This window comes from Ruditapes philippinarum, unplaced genomic scaffold (genome assembly GCF_026571515.1).
Source record: "Ruditapes philippinarum isolate M1 unplaced genomic scaffold, ASM2657151v2 ctg1267_1_1_1_1, whole genome shotgun sequence".
Taxonomy (NCBI): domain Eukaryota; kingdom Metazoa; phylum Mollusca; class Bivalvia; order Venerida; family Veneridae; genus Ruditapes; species Ruditapes philippinarum.
Window position 1 is genome coordinate 91,438 of NW_026859684.1, and position 25,249 is coordinate 116,686.

At 33.3% G+C, this 25,249-nt stretch overlaps 1 protein-coding gene across 3 annotated transcripts in view; it reads right to left on the reverse strand.

Annotated features, from left to right (window-relative positions):
* LOC132757491 (solute carrier organic anion transporter family member 5A1-like) overlaps positions 1–25,249 on the reverse strand; it is a 96,195-nt gene that overhangs the window by 65,877 nt on the left and 5,069 nt on the right. The window contains exon 2 of one of the 3 annotated variants that reach the window (XM_060748781.1): positions 17,084–17,134. The gene's annotated coding sequence lies outside the window, so the exon portion shown is untranslated. Of the gene's footprint in view, positions 1–9,413; positions 9,557–12,131; positions 12,379–17,083; positions 17,135–25,249 lie in introns of those variants that run through there. The other 2 variants (XM_060748779.1, XM_060748782.1) reach the window with 2 other exon arrangements.

Genomic DNA, 25,249 nt, shown 5'->3' on the forward strand with positions numbered 1-25,249 from the left:
TTCAGCGATGTTTTGTTTAAAATTGGGAAAAAAATGCATGACTTAAATTTTGCAGTGACTAAATGAATGCAAAGAATCACTGTCCAAGATGGCATCTTCAAACATTTAAGCACTATATATAACAGTGAAGAAGCCCTTATTTTCAAAGAATTTAGTTAAGTTTTGTTATTAAAAATTTTTATTTTGTAACTTTCCATTTGGAATTTTTTTCAGTGGATTGGGAAAATAATTTTTCAACTGGGAATATGACCCAATATCGACTTTAAAATAAGCCTCAAAAATCCCTGATTTGAATGATAACATATCTATAGACTATTTTCTTAACAGGGTAGAACCACCAACCATTCCATAAGCTAGTTGGATATTACAACTGCCACTTTATCTTGTTTGATCTATACTTAAGTTATGACAGATATGTACAGCTTAGAAACTCTCAAGGATTCTCAGGTTGCCATCCAATCATCAATATCTATTGGTGGTCAGCCAATAAAAACTGCCTCAATCAATACAAGAAAATTACCACTCTGCCAAATGTAATGTTTCCCTCAGAATTACCTATTATTTCACTGCTTTGTTCAGGATACAGTCTAACAAGTGTTAAAGACCTTTAGAATATTTCCCCATCTTATCATAATATCACTATTTTAATTTGGAATGTAAGGCAATTACTTAAATGATGGTGCATTTTGGTTTCATTAAAGTATCGAATTGATTTTGAGATCTGAAAAAGCATCAAATATGTAAGCACTGCCCTTTTAATTGCTTAATATTAGGCAAATGCAATCACTGATGTAGTACAAACAACCAAATCAGTAAACCTGAAAAGTCTAAGTTTAAACATTATACATATTCCATTCATTTCCATAAAAATAATCATTAAAAGCTTTTCTGGTAATTGCAGAACCCCACTGAACACTTATCAAAATTGCTTTATTTTGTGTACACAGTATTTGCTGTCATAGCAACCAAATAAAATTCTGTTGGCATAACAACACTAATCATGACTTTTCATAATTGACCTCACTGCCATCAGCCAGAAACTTAAAGATAAAAATACCTAGACTGTTTGAATTTATATTATAATCATCTCAAAAAATATCATTTATAGTTATTTGTTGCCATGACAACCATTTCTGTAGCCATAGAAACAAAGTGAAATACACAATGGCACATTTAAAGTCACAAATTGCTTGCAATGGTTTACATCTAATGAAAAATTTCAAGCATTTTTCATACTATCTTGGTGTCCAAGCTTTGGCTATCTGTTGCCATAGCAATGATCACTAAAGAGCAGATTTTCAACATTATGTCCTCTACATACGTCACAAGTTTCCTTAAGGACAAGAGCTTTCAGTAGAACAGAGTGCTTGGCTATTCTCAGTGCTTGATAGTAAAACAAAAGCCTTGATAATGTAAAATTGATAGTAAAACAAAATTAAGCCTTAATAATTAATGTAGAATATTTTAAGTTACAAAAAGGCCATAATTATGCCAAAATAGATGTTAGGGTAATGGGCCTTGGACATTGACCTCCAATTATGCTCTCAAATATGTAAGTGAAGATTCGATCTATTATGTTGTTTTGGAGATACAAACTTGCAAGCAAAAATCAAAATATGACAAAAATGTCTGTGTGCCAGTACAACAGCCCTCCCTATTCTTTAAATATTCTAGCTAACAAACCAAAAGAAACTATTGTTTTGTCCTTTTGTTTCATTCAGCCAACCAGTTTCTTAAATTCAGCACCCACATCTGTTGCCATAGCAATCAAAATTTGTTGACATTAACCCAGTCAATTCAATTCTCTTTCTAGAAATGCACATCTTTTCTCTTTCTGAACATGACCCTGAGTTAAACAAGAGGGCCATGATGGCCCTGAAGTCGCTCACCTGTATATATAGGCCCCCCGGAGCGGGGCCAGTTTAAACCCCAGGGCTTTTATTTGAACAAACTTGGTAGACACCCATTAGAAGATGTTTCATGCTAAACATCTAAGGTCTAGCTCGTTGGGTTTTTTAAAAGAAGATTTTTTCAAGTTTTTTCTTTACACATATAGTTAAAAACAATGACACACCTGGTAGAGGCCCAGTTTTGACCCAAGGGCTTTTATTTGAACAATCTTTGTAGACACTTACTAGAAAATATTTCATGCTTAATATCTAAACTCTAGCTATTGGGTTTTCTTTCAAAGAAGATTTTAAAGTTTTTGCAATACACATATAAGGAAAATCAATGGCCCCCGGGGCGGGGCCAATTTTGACCCCAGGGCTTTTATTTGAACAAACTTTGTAGACACTTACTAGAAGATGCTTCGTGCTTAATATCTAAACTCTAGCTATTTGAGTTTTTTCAAAGAAGATTTTATAAGTTTTTGTTATACACATAAAAGGAAAATGAATGACTCCCGGGGCGGGGCCAATTTTGACCCCCAGGGCTCTTATTTGAACAAACTTTGTAGACATCCATTAGAACATGTTTCATGCTAAATATCTTAGCTCCAGCTCTTTGGGTTCTTTAAAAGAAGATTTTTTAAGTTTTTACTATATGCATATAGGGAAAATCAATGACCCCCTGGGGAGGGGCCAATTTTGACCCCAGGGCTTTTATTTGAACAAACTTGGTAGACACCCATTAGAAGATGTTTAATGCTAAATATCTTAGCTCTAGCTCTTTGGGTTCTTTAAAAGAAGATTTTAAGTTTTTACTATATGCATATAGGGAAAGTCAATGACCCCCTGGGACGGGGCCAATTTTGACCCCAGGGCTTTTATCTGAACAAACTTGGTAGACACTTACTAGAAGATGTTTCATGCCAAATATCTAAGCTCTAGCTCTTTGGGTTTTTAATAAAAGATATTTAAAGTTTTTTCTTTTGGTTGCCATGGCAACCAGAGTTCTGCATGGAATTAAATTCTTTGAACAATTTTCAAAGGTGACCACCAAAGGAACATTCCTGTGAAGTTTGGATGAAATTGGCTCAGTGGTTTATGAGGAGATGTCATTTAAAGTAAAAGTTTACGGACGACGGACGGACGACGAACGGACGACGGACGAAAAGCGATCACAAAAGCTCACCCTGTCACTTTGTGACAGGTGAGCTAAAAAGGCAATTTAAGTGAGCAAAATTGATAGTGTTTCTATTTTTGACAGGTCATCATTCTGTATTATGTAAACTGCATGGGAAGCCTGAGTACAAAGATCAATTTTGTTTTGTCTGATAATATGAAGATAAATTAAATGTACTTTTTTGTAGACCTATGTGACTAAAGTACCTCACAAGTAATCTAATTCTGTTAAACAGTGATAATAGGTTGTCAGTCCTCATTATTTATGCAAAAGTAAATTATGTTGCTGGAAGAATGTTATTATAGCATTGACATGAACTTGACATAGATATAAGACCACGTTGAACATAAACACCTGTTCTTAATCTATACTTCAAGCAGAGACCAATCAAATGTACTTAGCTCACAGGAATATATAGCGAGTTTCAAAAGTTCGAGTGGGTTTCAAAAGTTCAAGTGGAGGACACTGTAAAGTTTCCTGAAGGCAAAACATCCAGGTTCAACTGATGTAAACAAATATTTATCAGAGCTGCAAAATTTCTAAAAACTGCTGCATCAGCATTATTTCTAAAATAGTACTATAATTACATGTATTGTGCAGAATTTATTCCAATGGGTCAAGCATGTATGTAACTGTGCTTTCATGTGCTTCAATGCACCTATCAATTACAGGTATTTGAAACAATTGCCCATAATTATTATGTTCCCAGTAAATATTAGGCGTGGGAGAGCAGAAAAATGAGCAATGTTGTTGCCTTTAAATATGCCTTATCCTGCAGAGCCTGGCCATTGCGGTGGTTTTATTTTGGTACTAACTGCCAAAATGGTAAGGGAAGGGATATGTATGGCAAGCATATTGTAGTTGTTAAGTATATGTTATTGCAAACAACGGGTATATTAAGTAGATATCGCCTTCCAAAACCTAAGCTCTCAGCCGAGTACCTTGGTATAATATATAAGTAAAGCAGACTGGTCAATCTGACCTCACAGTGAGTTCACGAGGATCTTATAAAATAACCTACTTAACAGACTGATGTATGGGGGAATAGAAAATAATTTCAGTACTTTTGTCATAGTCACAGCAGACAAGGTACTGTATAAATTTACATAATTATATTAAAACATTAGTCATGATGTCATGACTTAGTCACATTTAGCTGAAAGAGAAGCATAGCTGCTACAGTTCCTATCAATTAACGTTAGTGCATACAGTCTTGCTTACCAATTATATATAAATAATGAATAAGAACTTGCAGATTAATTTATTAAACATTAAACAATAGACATGGTACATATAACTCAAATAATGCAAAATAGATTACAATGTACAGTAAAAACCCGCTTTACGACCACCCCGTTTTCGAGACCAACCCGCTAATACGAACGATTTTTTAAAGACCCGAATTTTTTATTCTTTATTTTAATGGTCGCTAACCCCGATTTTGAGACCACCCCGTTATTCCGTAATGCGACCAGTAAATTCAGTCCCATTTCGTAAATTCTGTACATTTGGAAACCCATATATACGACCGCGGGCACTTTCTCACCTTGATATTGACATGCGTGTATATTGCTGAAATCTTTTTGACACGTGATGTAAACAACAGTTGATCTAGTTTTACGACATTTAACGACATCCAGTTTACGGCAGAGGTCAAGGTTACTTTGTATCAAACCCGGAAACGATCAATAATATTGCCGATAATTTCTTAATTTCACACTTTTTATGTCATAACTGGGGGGTTAAAACAACAAAATATTGAACAGGAAACTTTCAATAAGTTTTTTAGAGGTGTTGCTGCTATCATTATCTCTTTCGTTCCATAATTTTAAACAAATACGATTAGGTTTTTCAAGTTGTTATCGGCGATGAAAACTGTGAAAATAATTAAAGGTTAATTGTTCGGTGTGCTTTGTAGTAAAATGGTGATTTAATAGAGTAAGTCGTGTCATTCTTTTAACAAGAATGTAAAAATATGTTTGTGTTTAAAGACATTCATAATACATTTTGTACCTCTAAAGAAGTTTAAAATTTTTTATAATGTTAAAAAGTAAAAGAAAATAAATGAAAATAAAAAAATAATAGTGTATGCTTTATATCTTCTCATTTGAAATAGGTTAGCCCAGAATTAAACATGTGTACAGTATATGGTATCCCTTAATATATTGCCTAGTTTTCTGTTTGGCCAAACTCATTAATGAGACCAACCCGCTATTAAGACCAGATTTGTAAAGTCCCTTCATTGGTCTCATTAGCGAGTTTTTACTGTACCTTATAACATACAGTATCAAGTATGATGATAAACATGAAAACTTACAGCAGCAGCCATATGTACTAGTCTACATGACGATATATCTTTAATTAAGTGGTAAACAACTTAGGAAGTCACTATATTCTTGTTACCCTGATAGCACTTCAATTCCAGTGATAACTGATGATGTAAATGTTATCTGATGGGGGGAGAACACATTAAATAATGATAAAACTGCTAGAAAAGGTGTGTTATGCAATTACCAACTCTCTGACTCTCCAGCTCTACATCATTAAAAGTTGCCCACATGTTTATAAATTTTTAATCACATATTACATGTCTGATTCCCAAAGGACAATACATAGTCACACTACAGAATACCCTTGGCCGGATATTATGCTGCATTATTATCTGTTGAATTTGTTTATCTGTTAATGGGCTTCCCTATTTTGAATCAGCAGTAGTCCATTTTCATAATTTCATCAAAATGCTAAAATAATGAAGCAAACAATTATGTCTCACGGGTCAAACTGTACAAATATGCTGGCGAACCTATTTTTTAGTTCTCTTTATATATTGTTGCGGCATCTTGATGTAACAGCACTAATTTTAGAGGTAAACAGCTAAAGTACAAACTTGTTTTTATCTTTTACGGTTTTCACTTTAATTTCAATCTTCAAACCGTTAACTTCGATTGAATTTCTTAAATTGACTTGTGAAGCTTCCATTTTGGAACAGAACATGATCAAGCGGGGGAATATATCAAGCTGAACATTTGAAAGGTGGTTAACCAATAGAATTGAGTCTGCACCAGGCTGGCCAGCAAAGGCTAATCATTTGCTGTTTCAGGTGATTGGACACGTCCTCGATCAGCCAGGTCCTCGATCAAAATTTTTTTTTTTTTTATCTTTTTCAAATAAACTTGATAAAACACGAACTTTCTTTGCTTTGTTTTTCCAACACATGTAAGTTATTTACTAAACTCCCACTGAAGAGTATTTATGTGAGGTCAAAGTTCACGCAGCAGACGATTCTAAAAACAATGGCAAAGTGAAAGTAGAAATTACCCAATAAAAAAGTAAATGCATCTTTTCTCCTTAGCTCTAATGTTTATACAAAATATATAAAAATGACAAAAAATAACTACTTTTGATAATTATACAAATTTTTTTCCTACATAATAAAATTAAGTAAGCTTTTAGCTCTTTTCCCAGGAAGGGGGTGGGTCGATTTCCTACAGTAATCTAGGTCAGGGATCAGCCACTAAGAAAAGATGCTAAATATATGCATATTTTGCCCAAAATACATATTTTCCGCTTTCCTAAGTATAATTAGATAATTTTACATAATATCAAAAGTAAAAAAATAGTAAATGAAAGGATAGAAAAACACATAGGTTACAAACCACTATATTTTACTGTTTTTTTCCCTTGATTTTACACCACTATATTTTTCCCCTTTGGTGACACTCAATTATATATTTTCAGCAATGCCTAGGTCTCAGAGGACCCACCCAGATCAAATATATAGTGAGGCAAAACATCTTGTGACCCAGGGCTATTCCATACGTAAAGCAGCTATTGAATTAGGCCTTCCTTACACCACTGTACAGAACCATTGATCAATGGGAAATACAAGGGTTATATTACAAAATTTGGGGAAGAGTGTATGTTAAAGCCTGCGAATGAACAAATTATGATAAATTATGCAACATTCATGGCATCAAGAGGCTGTCCTCGTTCTTGATTATTTTTAAAAAATGTTGCAAGAGAGATTATTATCAGTCATATGGAGGTGATAAACGCATGGATCCCAGTAAAAGATCTCAAATAATTCATTTCTATTTTATTCACATTTCTTTTAAATATAAACTCAAAATTTTGTCATACAGGTACTAGTTTAAATATTTTTTTACATTATCATGTCAAAATTAGCTGATCGACGACGTGTCCATTATAAATCCTAAGAAAATTTAAAATTTGGTGGTCTATGACCTATGTTGTTATTGTTATGTTTAATGGTTGCTCCCTAGCTTAAAATATGACGTTTTACAAGAAGTGTGTATGGTGATATTTTTTAACAGAAAATATTACTCATACGAGGCAAGTTTAATTTGTTGGGTGTAATTTTACAATAAAATTGATCGAGGACATGTCCATTGAGTCTAGTTTGTTTTGGTTTGGTTTTATGGCGCACTAACACAGTTTAGGTCATTATGGCACCGAAACAGGGAAGATGATTTTGGCTAAACCCGGGTGTTACACACTTTAAGCAACACAAGGGGTCAAAACCACTTATCTCCTTCTGGTGCTACGAGATGCATAGACTCTGATATTTGGAACTCATTTAGTCGCCTCTTACAAACAAATAGTGTTAAACAGTGGCTGCAATTATGATGCCTTCACCCGTAAAGGCAACCCCTCAGCCACAAAGGTAAAGGGATAGGTCAATTCAGATTATATGTACACATTAAGAGGATGCTATCTAATGATGATATCGTACCAAGAACATGCTTCTGTCTGGCCACAATCATTTGAAGCCTCTGTCAGAAATATTCAGACATCAGTTCCATTATTGTAGTAAAATATGGGTGTCAAAAACCATCAAAGAAACAAACAAGCTGGAGAAAAAGAGGCATTGTCTGTTTAATTAACTAAAATACTTCCCCTTTCATCTGCAATACTGAAAATGATCCAAACCAATGAAAAATAACTTCTGGAATATAACATTACTCAGGAATAGATGAACACTTTCCTTAATTGAAAATTCTCTCCTCATCTATATATGGCAAAAAGAAATGTGCATTATGTACCTCGGGGGATACAGAAAACGAATATCATTTTTAGTTAAAATAAATTCTTGTTAACAAAAAATGATCTTATTTTTTTGAAAACACAATAATGTAAGCATGTGAAACTTTTGGACCCAGATAGCTACCTGACAAATAAGGCGTGGTATGTTTTTGTATATTAAGTTTTATGTGTCTTTAAATAAGCAAACTGTTCCTTTATGTAACAACTTTCAAAAGTTTTTCGAATTTCTTGGACTACAACCTTGACATAGTAAAATTAACATTCTTGTAATAAATAACAGAAAACAATTTATTTTCTGTAATTGCTAACTAATACAATAACTAATAAAATAAATCCTTATGTTACAGAATTGTAAAGCCTCTGCCACCAAAAAAGAGATATCGCTTTTAGCCCAAATTACTAGTCAAGACCTACATTAAATAAAACTTAATCTCAAACAAATACATCAAGTCCCATGACAACAAAAAAAAGCAGTGGAGTCCCTTTAAAGGGAGACACAGGCAAAATTTTCATTTCTTAGTTTTGAATTTTTCATTTATTATTCTGTAAATGCCCTCAAAATGAATAATTTAGACAGTCAAAGGAACAAAACTTTTTTTCATATAAAGAATGAAATGGTGGTTTCCTAACTTGACCCGCGTGGGTCAGGTTAGAGCAATGAATGACTTAGGCTTGTTTCAATCATACAATATCCACAATATCTGTTATTGTAACTTCAAGGGTTTGTTTAAGTCACCTGACTTGTTTTAAAACCATTTGGTGATTCTATTGGCGTCTAAATTTTGTTCAACATATATAGATATATTTACGCTTCAAACCCAATATATATAGAATTTAAAAAGAAATTCATGCTGAAACTTCAAGAAAAGTCATTTTAGCGTGATTTGAGTACATAAGATCATTTTAATATTTTTGTCATTATTTTGCCTGAATATCCCTTTAACTGTAATGTGCCACAGTAAACTGACATTTTTGCATTCCAATTCAACTCTGTAAAAAGGTAACTCAGAGTTACGGGACCTGTGTCCTGGAGATAATCACAGACTGAACATGTGTGTGAAGCTGGTGATAGCAACTTTTACACAAATACATAACCAAAGTGTGATGCTGATGCCTTGGTGAGTACATTTAATAGCTCTCCCTATTCTTTAATTAGACCAGCTAAAAACTTAAGTATAAACATCCTGTTGCTCCGTTCCTCCCCGCCAATTTTTCCAATTTTCTATATATAAACAATTGTCAAACAAACAAAGTTTAAACCTACAAGGAAGTGCATTTCTTACATTTATTATAACAACTTAACATCCACTTTAATAATAATTCCCACTTTAAAAATCTACACACATTTAATGAATATCCTTCTATTTTTTAAAACTTTCAAAATAATTTATGTACCTCATCAGAAGGCATGTTGATCAGAACCATCCTGCTTTCTATAATCAAACTGAAAGTACCGTAGTTTCAATTTCCTCGATAAACAAACAACACTTGAAAATCATTCCGAACTCACTTGTTAACAGGGAAAATTGTATTAATCCTTATTTAAAATCAGCATCCTGTTTCCTAGTGTGTTTATACTGATTCAAATATAGATTTCTGAATTAATTACATCAGATAAGAATTAATATCATTTATTATATTAAAAATTATAGATACAGTAAAATCCATTTTCGCAGTCTTTAAAATAATCATATCAAAATATCAAAAATATATATTGTAGATTTTGTCAATATGCTTTTGAATATAAATCATTATCAAACCATTCTTGTAAAATGTTTTATTTTTTCCAGGTTTATTGAGAACAATCATGTGTATTAACAAATTTTAATATGATCAATTATTTGTTTAGGCCACAAAAAGAATCTTGGTTCAAAAAATAATGTAATAATATCCATTTTTTCAGGCCTTGAGACTAATTTTTTGTTACAGAATCCATTTTTCAAGCCTCTGGAAGAAAAAAAACCTTTTTCAGGCCTTCAGAATTAATAATTATGTGTAACAAAATCCATTTTTCAAGCCTCCAGGAGAGAAAAAAACAACAGACAGACCGACAAATCGTCATTCAACTTTTTCGAGCAGGTTCGGTGACCTTTCATTCAGTGGCTGACCAGATGTCCCCTGATGATTTATCATCGAAAACGAAGATATATATGGACATATACAAGTAATAAAATTCCCTCATAAAAATCTCTTTCTGGTCTGATGAAAAAATTCTGGTTTCCTTCACCTTAATGTCAGACCAGTCCTTTACTATTTGAAGTATGACAAGATTGTTTGCTGCCCAGGGCATCCTTTAACATTATTCAACCTTAACAATGTCCAAACTTTACCTTACCAACCTATGTTTAAAGGGAGACACAGGCAAAATTTTCATTTCTTAGTTTTGAAATTTTCATTCATTATTCTGTAAATGTCCTAAAAATGAATACACTAGACAGTCAAAGGAACAAAACCTTTTCTCCATATAAAGAATAAAAATGGTGTTTTTTCCTAAACTTGACCCGCGTGGGGTCAGGTTTTAGAGCGCTAAATTTCACAATAGTTGTCACTCTGTACTCTGGAAACGTTAAAAAAACATGTTCCAAATCCACATTACTTAGACTTGTTTCAATCATACCCAATATCCACAATATTTGTTTATTGTAACTTCCAGGCGTTTGTTCAAATCGCATGACTTGCTTTTTTAAACTATCGGTGATTTCTGAGTTCGCGTCAAAATTTCGTTTCAAACATTATTATAGATATATTTAAACTTCAAACCCAAAAATATATAGAATTTATTACAGAAAAATTCATGTTGGGGCTTTAGAAATGTCATTTTAGGGTGATTTTGAGTACAGGAAAATTCATTTTTATATTTTTTGCCATTATTTGTGCCTGAGTATCCCTTTAAAATTATGCTTAGTGCTTTTTAATCACGATCAGTTATATGTTACATGTTATAAATTTTATTTTTATTCTAAGCGATGAATATCAACACTGTTAGCCTAAAAATAAGGGATGTGCAATTTCTCAACAAATTTATAACCAATATTAAGAGATACATGTATTACAAAATATCTTAATTTTGGCAGTTACTATAATTATATACTAAGACCTCTGTGACGGTGAAGAACTGACCCCTCACAATGAAGGATATTTATTGACAATGCTTCAGACAGTACATTCAAAATACGAAAATTGAGCAACAGTAGTGAACCGACTATTTAAGGGTTCTGGTCAGACTGAGATGCTGGATTATCCCGGCTCAATCATAACTAAGACTACTGGCATTTGTCTTTCTCTCCTGACCGGTCAATACAGAAAAACAATTCTTTAATTAACTCATGAAGGTCAATCACAATAGTTGAGGACTATATATTAATTGAGTTTACAATTGGTGTGCTAAATATAGAAATTAATATCTTCATGAATATTAATGAGGGTAATTTGAACATCTGCATAATAAATGAAAGCCTGCATACATAATATATACGTCATACAAAATTTACTACTTTTTGTCTGGTGAAATTTGTTTGTTAAATAAAAAATCTTCACTAGGATATAGATTTTTTTCTATTCACTAATTCAGTGTTTTTTATGTCATTTACTTGTACAATAATTACAGATCAGGTAAACTTAACAAATCTATTCCCCAATTCCCGAATAATTTGAATGCATGACTATTTCCCAAATTGAAGTGAAGTTACTGATAACAAAAATTTCATAATTTCCCAGTTGTTACAACTCATTTATTTCTCATTCAACTTTATTTCATGACTTAAAGCTTTCAAATGAACATACAAAACTCAGACAATTGTTCGTAACAGGCTAAAAAAACAGCAAATTTAAACATCATCAAATATTATACTATCATGTCAACAAAATTTATCAATCACTTTTCATCCTTCACTTAAAATTTAACTTCTCTTAATTAAGTTGAACATCATTTATTTCTCTTTTTCTCTCTTAATTTTTCTCCTAATTACATATAAAATTCAATTAACACAAAATTAACTTACTATTTTAATCCTTTTAATTCGTCCTGTGGGAATGACTGAATTGAAATACGGTTTTAAAATCCTTTTACTTCACTTCACCAACAAAAAATGTAAAATCTGTCGAAAACTTCAAACCACCTGATGGATCAATAAACATTTGTACATTAGAGCTGATGCATGTTACATATGTATGTTGTGACACATAAATTAAACTATTTATATAAAATAAAGACCTGATAAGGTAACTTCATGACAGGTAATGCCTTCAGGGGAGAGAATTCATAATTACCTCCCTTTATAATCATTATAAGGATGTTATGCTCTATTTACAGTAATGTAAAACATATATTTAGTGAAAGTGACTGACAAACTGAAAACAAAGGATAGTAAATTAATTGTTGGCGTGTCTAATAAATGGGTCATATCTATGTAAAGAAACACAGACAGGACTTTGTACTGAGGTTAGATGTAATAAATGGAATAATTATACAACATTGTTGTTGTTTTTCTCTCAGTGAGATATATTTCAACTGGGAAAGAAAGAGACATATAAGATTTGAAACCGTTTTAACCAGATTTTTTTTTCATATTTTTTTTCCATTAAAACGCAATGCTGAGATATTTTTGAGGTTTATGAAGTGGATGATTTCTCGACTGTTGGGTCTCCTGTTTGCCTGCTTTTGGCTTTCAGAATGTATCATTTTAAGGAAGATACTGTTATTTGATGATGTACTGATAATAATTTAAGTGCCATACAAATGCAGTTCCAACAGTAAGCACGCCACCCCCATCCCCACCTACAGAAACTGCTGAATCTCTGACTTCCACTGAATTTAATGCCAGCCTCTTTTTTAAATTCTTGTAAATAAATAAAACACTAAAGCTACCCACAAATTTATTACTACTTGAAAATTTATGGGCCAACTGCGGTGACTGCAGACTTACTTGAAATACAATAAAGAGGCCTGGAGGTGGGGCAGTAGGTTAACTTTCACCATGGAAGTTTAAACATTGTTAAAAGATATTCAACATGCCTTTGAGGATACTATTGAATTAAGCCAAACAGACAAAAAACTAAATTTTTATATAATATACATAACACTTTTTATTATTACAAGAATGTTTACAAATTTTACTGCCAACTTATCGCACATGTCAAAACTGTTTTCATTCTTTCCATGACAATTCTTGGCCATGACTTGTTATTACATTTTTACCTAATAAATAAAGACAAACAACTGAAGACTGTAATTACAAATGTCACTCAAACAAGTTTTCCTTTACTTTAATAAGACATATCTCATTGACCTTTAAATCTAAAACAAGACAAGACATAGCTACGAAATGAAGGCAAGTTATGCACAGACTTCAACTCCTCCCAGATTTGTTTATAGTTAATTTCAATCTTTGAAGTTTACGGTACTGCATTTACAATTACAACAATGACGCTGTAGACTTAACCGACTTCAAATTTTCATTCTGATTTGTTACCCCTAGATTTGGTAATGGACAGTTCCAAACATATAATGTGGACAAGTACATTAAAACAAGAGGGCCATGATGGCCAAAATTGCTCACCTGTATATAGGCCCCTGGGCCAAGGCCAATTTTAAACCAGGGGCTTTTATTTGAACAAACTTGGTAGACACCCATAAGAAGATGTTTCATAACAAATATCTAAGCTCTAGCTCTTTGGGGTTTTTAAAAGAAGATATTTTAAGGGCTTTTATTTGAACAAACTTGACAGACACCCACTTGAAGATGTTTCATGCTTTATATCTAAGCTCTAGCTATTTTGGTTTTTTAATAGAAGATTTTAAGTTTTTTCTTTACACATAATTATTAGGAAAATCAATGACCCCTGGGGCGGGCCAATTTTAACCTAAGGGCCCTTATTTGAATAAACTTGGTAGACACCCATTAGAAGATGTTTCATGCTAAATATCTTAGCTCTAGCTTTTTGGGGGTTTTAAAAGAAGATTTTTTAAGCTTTTACTATATACATAAAGGGAAAAACAATGACCCCTGGGGCGGAGCCAACATTTACCCCAGGGCTTTTATTTGAACAAACTTGGTAGACACCCAGTAGAAGATGTTTCATGCTTTATATCTATGCTCTAGCTATTTTGGTTTTTTAAAAGAAGATTTTTTAAGTTTTTACTATATGCAAATAAGGAAATTTTTAATCAATGCCAGCCAATTTTTACCCCAGGGCTTTTATTTGGACAAACTTGGCAGACACCCACTAGAAGATGTTTCATGCTTAATATCTAAGCTCTAGCTATTTGGGTTTTATAAAAGAAAATTTTGTAAGTTTTTTACTATAAACAAATAAGGAATATCAATGACCACCTGGGGCAGGGCCAATTTTTACCCAAGGGCTTTTATTAGAAACAAGAGGGCTATGATGGCCCTGGGGTCACTCACCTGTACATAGGCCCCCCAACCGCCCCCCCCCTCCCCCAACGTTGCAAGGCCAATTAAACCCAAGGGCTTTTATTTGCACAAACTTGGAAGACACGCATAAGAAGATGTTTCATGCTAAACATCTAAGCTCTAGCTCATTGGGCTTTTAAAAGAAGATTTTATTTAAGTTTTTACTAAACACATATATTTAAAAAAAATGACACCCCTGGGGCCGGGCCAGTTTTGACCCCAGGGCTTTTATTTGAACAAACTTTGTAGACACTTACTAGAAGATGTTTCATGCTTAATATCTAAACTCTAGCTATTTGGGTTTTTTCAAAGAAGATTTTAAGTTTTTGCTATACACATATAAAGAAAATCAATGACCCCCGGGGCGGGGCCAATTTTGACCCCAGATCTTTTATTTGAACAAACTTTGTAGACACTCACTAAAAGATATTTCATGCTTAATATCTTAACTCTAGCTATTTGGGTTTTTTCAAAAAGATTTTTTAAGTTTTTGCTATACACATATATGGAAAATCAATGACCCCAGGGGTGGTGCCAATTTTGACCCCAGGGTTTTTATTTGAACAAACTTGGTAGACACTTATTAGAACATGTTTGATGCTAAATATCTTAGCCATAGCTCTTTGAGTTCTTTAAAAGAAGATTTTTTAAGTTTTTACTATATGCATATAGGGAAAATCAATGACCCCCCGGGGCGGGGCCAATTTTGATCCCAGGGCTTTTATTTGAACAAACTTGGTAGACACTTATTAGAACATGTTTCATGCTAAATATCTTAGCTCTAACTCTTTTGGTTCTTTAAAAGAAGATTTTTTAAGTTTTTACTATATGCATATAGGGAAAATCAATGACACCCTGGGGCGGGGCCAATTTTGACCCCAGGGCTTTTATTTGAACAAACTTGGTAGACACCTATTAGAACATGTTTGATGCTCAATATCTTAGCCATAGCTCTTTGAGTTATTTAAAAGAAAATTTTTTAAGTTTTTACTATATGCATATTGGGAAAATCAATGACCCCCCGGGGCGGGGCCAATTTTGACCCCAGGGCTTTTATTTGAACAAACTTGGTAGACACCCATTAGAACATGTTTCATGCTAAATATCTTAACTCTAGCTCTTTGGGTTCTTTAAAAGAAGATTTTTTAAGTGTTTACTATAAGCATATAGTGAAAATCAATGACCCCCCGGGGCGGGGCCAATTTTGACCCCAGGGCTTTTATTTGAACAAAATTGGTAGACACTCATTAGAAGATGTTTCATGCCAAATATCTAAGCTCTAGCTCTCATGGTTTTTTAAAAGAAGATATTTAAAGTTTTTTCTTTCGGTTGCCATGGCAACCAGAGTTCTGCATGGAATTAAATTCTTTGAACAATTTTTAAAGGTGACCACCAAAGGAACATTCCTGTGAAGTTTGGATGAAATTGGCTTAGTGGTTTATGAGGAGATGTCATTTAAAGAAAAAGTTTACGGACGGACGCCGGACGGCCGGACGACGGACGGACGCCGGACGAAAAGCGATCACAGAAGCTCACCCTGTCACTGTGTGACAGGAGAGCTAAAAACTAGGTAGATACCCACTAGAAGATGTTTCATGCCTAATATCAAAGCTCTAGCTATTTGAGTTTTTTAAAAGAAGATTATTAAGTTTTTAACTATATGTATATACAAATAAGGAAATACAATGACCCTCCCCCCCCACCCCCCGGGCGGGACCAATTTTGCCTTTGACCACTGGGCATTTATTTGAACAAAATTGGTTAACACTGACTAGATGATGTTTCATGCCAAATATTTAAGCTCTAGCTCTTTAGGTTTGCTAAAACAAGATATTCTTATTTTTTTCTTTCAGTTGCCATGACAACCAGAGTTCTGCTTGGAATTAAATTCTTTGAACAATTTTTAAAGTTGACTACCAAAGGAACATTCCTGTGTTTGGATGAAATCTGCTTAGCACTTGATGAGGAAATGTTGTTTAAAGTAAAAGTTTACGGCCGGACGCCGGACGAAAAGCAATCACAAAAGCTCAACATGTCAATTTGTGACAGCTGAGCTAAAAATTCAAGGTTCAAGGTTAGCAATAGGGTAACACAACAAAGCTGTCCTGGATTCAGTATCAATACTACACAAGGCAGGGCTTTTTTCTTTCTATAGCAGGGTCATTTATTAGGACAGCTTCCCCAAAGAAAAATACTTTAAAATCTTCCAGTTTTCTCAAACAATTGAATTTACATCAAAAATTTGCTTCCCCTTTTGCAAAAATACTGTATAATTTCCAAAAATTAAGGGCAGGGCTGCTTCCCCAACCTATGAAAAAAAGGCCTGCAAGGAAAATCAAAACTACCAACTTCCCTATAAATCATTTAAAACAATGGAGGAGGGCAGCATTTCGCACAGTGGATGCTGCAGCCCAAATGGCTTGATCAGATTCAAACCGAGTTCCATAAATGTCAGATGTTCTATCAACCTTAATCCCATATAATTAAAATTGTTTTCTATTAATTACTAATTTTCATGCTTTCTTGTTGTGCCTTACCTCAAGTAAATCCTTTTGACCACTATAGTCATTTCCCTTTTAGCCAACAGTCTGAAAAATATCAAACATATTTTTGTGTAATATTTATGTGAAAATAATATCTTTTCAAGCTATTCTAGGGAAAAGCTCCTGGTATAATTTGAGAAAAATATTGGGCATTTTAGAAATTTGATAAAATCTAAAAAGTTAATAAACTCCTTTACCAAAAGTGGTTGCTATTTTTGGCGTCAATATTCTATAATATGTAATTGACAAAATATGAAAAATCAATATAAATAGCTGGTTTATAATATATAAACATATACTTGCAGCATAATATTATTATACAGCACCAACATGTAGAATATATTTTATCAGTTTTCATTAAGATGATAGAATTTTTATAAAAGATTTTTATCTTATCTTAAACTTAATGATATATTAGGAATGACCTTTAAAATGGTGGCAAGAGGATGTAATAACTGCTATGAGCAAACAATTCTATTGAAATTGTTACTATTAAAATGATATGAGCCACGTCATGACAAAACCAACATAATGCGTTAGCGGCCAGCATTGATTTAGACCAGCCTGGGCATCCGCGTAGTCTGATCAGGATCCATGCTGTTCGCAAACCCTGTTACAAGTAGAGAAACTGATAGTGATCAGCATGGATCCTGATCAGACTGCGCGGATGCGCAGGCTGGTCTGGATCCATGCTGATGGCAGACCCATTATGTTGTTTTTCTCATGGCGTGCCTAATATTTTGATAGGCAGACTTGGGTTATGACTCATTGAACCAAGAAATTAGAATATTGGTTTTCATCATCATTTCCTTACAGTGAGAAATGCCAATGAATACAAAATCTTACAACAATAAGAGCAAGGCAAATTTGTTTATCATTTTTCCCATCATAGTTCAATAGGCTATTTCTTTAACCTTTTTATAAATTCTGAAAGGCTTAGTTGAAAGTAGAGCTGCATATACATTTACATGTGCATGTAGCTCAAATGGACACTATAGTTTTGACTCATATGATTATTCAAAGTTTTATTATACAAGTTAAAAAATACAAGTTTAAATCTTAAAACATGATGTCAGTTAATATTAGTCCCTTAACATTTTGTGACTAACATACTATGGGCTATATTTTGGTAATTCATGTGGATTGTAAATGCTGTTTGCAATGTTAAAAATACTTTTTCTGTTCGCATTACAATATTTTACTATAATAATTACAAATACATTTTCATTTTTTTTTCATTAAAATTAGCATGAATCTGGAAGCATGCTGCTTTAAGAAGACATGTTTCTTTTTCTTATAGACTAAAAATGAAAATCTTCTTAAAATCATTAAACTAATATGTATACTCTGCTTGAATGGGTTTTTAGTTGCTTTGACATACTGATATTGATAATATTATGGTGACCTTCCAGATTTAAATTGGTGCCCCTCAGTACATGACATTTCAGTCAAGAGTTTAGGAACTAGAGTAATGACTTAAAGAGTAAGTGGAACCATCAACCTTCCATGACTGCTGGATAGCTAACTCAGATGACAAAAAAATTTTTTAAGCCACTTGGTTGAACTTGTTTCATCAATTATCAGAAATATAATTTTAAACTATACAGTCATGTTTCAACTAACTAAATTGTACCAAAACAATTAATGATTTGCTCTCATAATTATAACTTGACCTTTCAGTATTTGTATATAAACTTCAGAGAATCTATTTAAAAATTTGTACCTCTAATAGCCTGAATATTAATTTCATTTAAAATTAACCTAGAGCATTACAATAGTGGTATTACAATTTTCTCTAGCAAACATTTTTTTTGCAGACTTCAATGATTCTTGTTCAAGTCCCCTAAAATAAATTTTATTGAATAATTGCTATTGCAATTAAACAATTACAGGCAATAGTAATTACTAATTATGGTACCAATTTTATCTCAGTAACAATTACACTGGTACCAATTAACAGGCAAAACTTAATTACATTTTTGTCATATTATAAATTATGTTATGCCACTCCTTCAAGACACAAACAAGAATTGTCCCATGACAGCAGGCTTGACTTTCAAATACAAGATCTAATCTCATCAATTATAAGCCTAATTTTCATCTTCAGAGTCCAAAAAATCCATATCAAATCCATATTGTACTCCATCTATTATCTAAACTCAATTCTATCTGTGTTAATGTATCTGTTTAAAAAAGAAAGAAAAAAAAGAAAAGGACGTTGCGTCATTTGTTATTTGTTGTAAACGTCAATTTTTTCTGAAGAAGACTAAACGTCGAAAGCTTAAGAAAAGCGTTTGTTTTTATTGAACTGATTATATAATGTATCTGTTAAACATACATAACATTTTCCTCGACTATTACTTTGTGTGAAGTCTCTCTCTTCAGGGCCATTTCACTAGTTTTGGGGAAGGCGCCCAAGCCCTTTTTGTGGGGAAAAAATGTGCGGTTTTAATACTTTTGGGGAAAAAAATCACATTTTCCACTGGCAGTTTAACCGTTATTACTATAAATAAAGACTTATTTAAATCATACATTTGAGGGAAATATCATAATATATTTGCATATTTTCCCCCAAACACACTTATTTTAGGAGCTTTCTGTACAACATAAGTTACAGGGATTTTTTTACAGATCAATTTATTGCAACTTTTTATTTGCCTAAGAATACATTAACTCATATTTCCTAATTATAGAAAATTTACGTATGACATGTGAGGGTTCTTGATTTGAGGTATCCCTCTAGTGGGTAATTGAATAATTAGCTTTCATTGGACAAAAACAATGATCTATTTTTAAACAAGAAAGTTTGTTAACAAGTTTTTTTCTTCGATGTAACATTTCTCTGAAAGGGAAAATCTTTGCAAGAAGGGGAATTTTAGACTGTTTTTTGGGGAAAAAAGGTAGTAAGTTGGCTTGGGGAAGTAGCCGAATACCGGCTACAGTACAGAAGGGTAAAAAGGCCCTGCTCTTTCCCAAGTGGTTCAGTCTATATCAGTACTAAGCAAAGTGAAAGGGGTTATTATACGACACTTTAATTTAAAAGAAATCTTTTCTGTATCAAACTAGAAATAACAATGCCCCTATTTCATTTGCCAAAAGTGGCATATTTACATGTATTTACATGTATAAATTCGTAATTCAGCTTATAAATTAAATATTTAAGTTTCACAAACCTATGACATATGGAAGTCTAGTCAGGATTTCACATCTGAAGTCACAGTGATCTTGACCTTATGACCTAAAAATCAATAGGGGTCATCTACTATCCCTGAAATTAATGATAACTTAGTTTTCCGTTTGAAATTCAGTCATTTGATTTTCAGATACTAACTTCATTGACTGCTCATTTTTACAGGCCAGTTGGACTAGTTGCATCTAAAATTCTAAAGGCCCGGTCAAAATTCTACAGGCCATGGGCTTGCAGGCTTAAGTGTTAAATTCAAAGACAGAGAATGTCATACTGTTAACCTTGTGATACCAATATCATGTACATATACATACAAAAGTACACACGCCCGCACACACATATACCTACATATATACAATATGTATATGACATACATGTACAATTACAATGATGTACATGCTCGACCATATCGTTCATTCCAGTGGCGAGGGTCAATAAACCAAACACACACATATACAATTACAAACAAACTGACCAACCTTTACAGACAAACCTTTAACCTGCCAGAACAGCCGCTGTCATGAGCAATTTTACCAACTCTCTGCCAGTTACAAGATTTAGCAGTTATGACAAAAATTCTGTCAATTATGAAGTTAAGATCATTTGAAATGCTTGAGTGAAGTCAGAATCCAATCAAAGTTGTTCCAAATGACACTTCTCGTTCTGATAGTAATTTATAAAACTTATTATGAAATAAATATCTCTGACAACACTCACAACACTATCAAGTAGCAGGGTTTCTATAATGAATCAAAGTTCAATCAATATATATATCATTGTAAGATATCATTCCATTCTATAGAACATTACCCAAGTCAGGCTGAGGGCTGGTAAATGTCAATAATTAGAATCTGTCAGAAAATTATGTCTTTTTTAACATATGCTTTGATAAAATATATATATTTTTATAAATTATGCATAAATATCATAAAAACCAAACTAACATGATATTTAATTAATATATCAAATAAAACAAATTCAATAATACATCATGAATCATAACAAATATTTCACTGTTCTTACCTCCCTCTTAACTTCATCAATTTTGAATCTTATCGTTAATTTCAAAAATTCACAAAATTAAAGCCATTCATTCACGCAAAACCGAGATTTTAACACGAATCACAATGTCTCTCCGACCTAAAACACGTCATGTTTACATTCTATCTTGGACAATTCATGTATATCCTAATCATCGTCACAAAATAAATCAATAACATACCAAGACAGTTCCAACACATTCCAATAAGAATTGAGATAGTCAGAGAATAACACTCCTGTGATTGGCTGTATTGGTTTTTGTGAAATAAATTACAATTCTGACAGCAGATTTAGTTCATATTTGGGGGAAAATTCAGATCAAGCATATGCACTAAATGTTATTCATTAGATTATCCAGGGAAAATTTTGTGAAAAACAATTTGCCTTTTATTGAGTTATGTGAAACAATCATACAAACTGGGATAATATGTTCTCATTTTCTAGCTAAAAAAATGAGCTTAAAATTGCATTAAAGTACAGCGTCTTAATAATTGTTAACCAGAAACACAGTAATATGCTATAAAACTGGATTTTTGACAATAAGTACCATCTTAGTTTTTTCTTGTAACAAAAAAAAATATGCTATTTTAGGTGAATATCATTCAAAGGCTAATGTCATAGTTGCATTATTCAATTTGATGTTTCAGTCCTATATTTTGTTTTGTCTTAAATGACACATACCCCCATCCCCAACCTTAAATGAGTACTGAGATTTTTTTTTTTTGGAACCACATTTTACCAACACAGTAGAGGTCATATGGAGACATTCCAGCTTAACTGGTGGAGGAAGATATCAGGTGCCCCTCCATGCATTATTTCAGGCACAAGTAGGTATCCGAGTAGTACCACTGTTTTTCAGTAAGCCAACTGAATAGCTTCCTCACATAAAAGAATACAAAGTCCCTTGCGGGATTCAAGCATGAACAGCGGTGAGGCGTAAGTAGTTGTAAATGGCATTCATTGAGATATATATGGCAGAATAAGAAACCAAGTATGTCTTAGAGCATTATTTCTAGTACAAATAGGAAGGCACATAAGCTGAACACGCTTATTTATATTAAAAAAAAAACCTAACATGCTTTCTGCAGGAGGGAAAATTCATTATAAGTTGTATAATTATGACTGTAGATACAGTACCATGAAAGCAATATTTTCCAGAGAAAAGCATTAGTAGTCATTTACATAATTGGTTATTTATATTATTTGCCAATCATGTTAAAATAGTAAGAGACAATAAACTTTAGGATATTAGCCTGCAGTGCATATATATCATTCAATATTAAAATGCCTTGTCTAGATTTGTTTGCCATGGCTCATGATGTTGTAAAATACCATATCCATTCTTTGACTCTTAGACTGTTAAATCTAGACTAACCTTTTTGCCTACTGTCAGCAGCAGACAAGTGCTGTCTGATCAGGATATGCACTAATATTAATCAGTAAAGATTTTGTAAATTTTTCCCTACAAATGTTAAACAGTTTTATCCAGATTGAAAGAAAGACAATTTCATTTAAGTTAAGACTTAAGTGAATATTCTCATATAACCACAGTGTTCGAAATTAGCAGTAGTCCGATAGCCCCTGACTGCTTAATTTCTCCTCGGGCTACCAACTTTTCACACTAACAAGCCCAACCAGGCTACTGTTTTTCAGAGGCAATATAAACAACTGTTTTGAACAAATGAATCGTGCTAGTGAAATGTCTTTTGGGCTAGTGTATATTCCAATCTGGTAGTCTGATCAGCTAGTCGATTCAAATCCTAATTTCTTACACTGTAACCATAGAAGGGTTTGATGTGGCTAAGGTGAGCGCTAATTGAAGAGAATCAGAGGTTAAAACAAGAGCACCACATGCATAATTTACTCTTGTCTGTTGAAAATTCTTAGTTAAAATATTGCTTTCAGAATTTTCCCCCTTGTTTTTCTTTACGTAGTCACATTTCTTCCAAACTTTTATCAAACCTGTCCTTGTTGAATGAAGATATTGCATGTTGAGAGTTCAGATGCCAAATCAACTTAATCAACCTAAAGGAAAACCTCTAGACTACATCCCATGCATTGGGCTGTATCATTATGGCAGGTTATCCAAACCTTCATTCAATCCCTACCTGTGTCATCTGAAGCTGAAGTTGAACTGGTCTGGTGTCCCAGTATTTTAATATTATCATTTTTGTGCCCCAATACTGCATCATTTTTAAACTTTCTGTAAGGCGAAGCAACACAGAATTTCAAAATAAATTACAACTGGATGCACCGGTTCACATCATTTATTTTTCATATAACAAACAATTTAAATTATAGGAAAGAAAATAGAGCTTTTTCCATTTAACCCTTTACCACATATATACGCGAAACAACGCACTTTCGACCCCCCCCCCCTTTTGGGGCCTCAAATAGTGAAAAAATGTCCTATTTGGGCCCTAAACATAAGTTTTCGTTTGAGAAATGTTGCTAAAAAAATTGAGCACTTTTTCGGCGCTGCCCCCCATCCAAAAGATACATCAGGGGGTCGCCAGAAGGGGGATGTGCCCCCTTCTGTTAGGGGGGTTTGAAGGGGGGCGGAGTCCCCCTCATCGCCAAGAAAATTTTGGACTTGTGAGAGGCTAAAAATGACCCCAGGTCGACCATAATGTAACGTTTAACCAACGCTGAAAAGCCTTTGACTCTATCTCAATCCCTTGGGAAGTTGCAGCACTTTGAAATAAATTTTGATGGAAAAAATCGAGGCAAAATAGTGATTTTTGGCAATTTTGAGATGTCCCCTCGTTGCCATGGTAACAGGAAATTTAAGACTGAGCATGTCGTTACAAAGGCAATGGTCCAGTCAACATTTGTGCCAAGTTTGATTAGTATTGAAGCATTTTTCAGAGTTTCATAGCAGTTTGAACTTGTGACAGGAGGCTTTTCAGTGAAAACGGCCATTTTCACAATATGCTCATGGGGGAAAGGGTTAAAACACTGCAACTGATTAGAAAACATATATTAACACCACTTTACAGGCCAATGATTTGGTCTGATGATTTGTCGCCATTGTAACTTTAAGCAAACTGAGAGAAATTCTATTTAATTGGCAATAATTTAAATTTTCAACACTTCTTATTTACTTCAGAAGGTGCTATTTATTTTCAGAAATAGGAGAAAAACATGTAATATTTTTGAGAGGGGATAGGAGATCAATGTCTACCCTAAATTGGCTCTTAATTAGTACTAGTAAATAAGGACTGCTGATTGACCTTTTTTCAGTATACTCAAGGGCAGTAACTACAAAGAATGTAACTTGTCAAGAGCTTCTTGTTATATTTCTTGCACTACCTATTGATTCTATTCAGACATAATATTTTAATGCCAGACAGTGAAGCAAATTTTAAGGTCTTAACTTTCCCTGCTTTTATATGGAGTGTTTGAATATTTAATGGTCATCATTTGGAACAAATTTGGAAGTAGATCTAAAGGAAGTGTAGTTTGAGGCTTTCACTATATATGATACATATAAGGAAAACACATGACCCTGGGACTGGGCCAATTGAACAACCTTGGTAGTGCAGTCACAATGAAGATTTTTAACTTCAATAAATAATCCAGGGTTCTCACTTGGACTTTAAAACATGGAGTCCATGGACTTCCAAGCCTGAAAAAGTTGGAGTCCAAAAGTGCGACGCAATTAATATGTTTACAGATAAGTCATTTAATGCTCACAATAGCATTGCTGATATTTTGAATCTTCAAGAGACTTTCAAGGTTTATAGTTCTCAAAACAAACTCTGAACTACATATTATAATTATTGTTTGTTGTAAATATTTATTATGAAACAATAAATTATAATGCATCACAGGGCTCGACATTAACGGTTGTCCGACTGCCCGGGACAACTAAAAGTTTGGTCCGGGCAAGTTATTTTGAAAAGCACTTGTCCGACAAGGCAAGTGAAAAT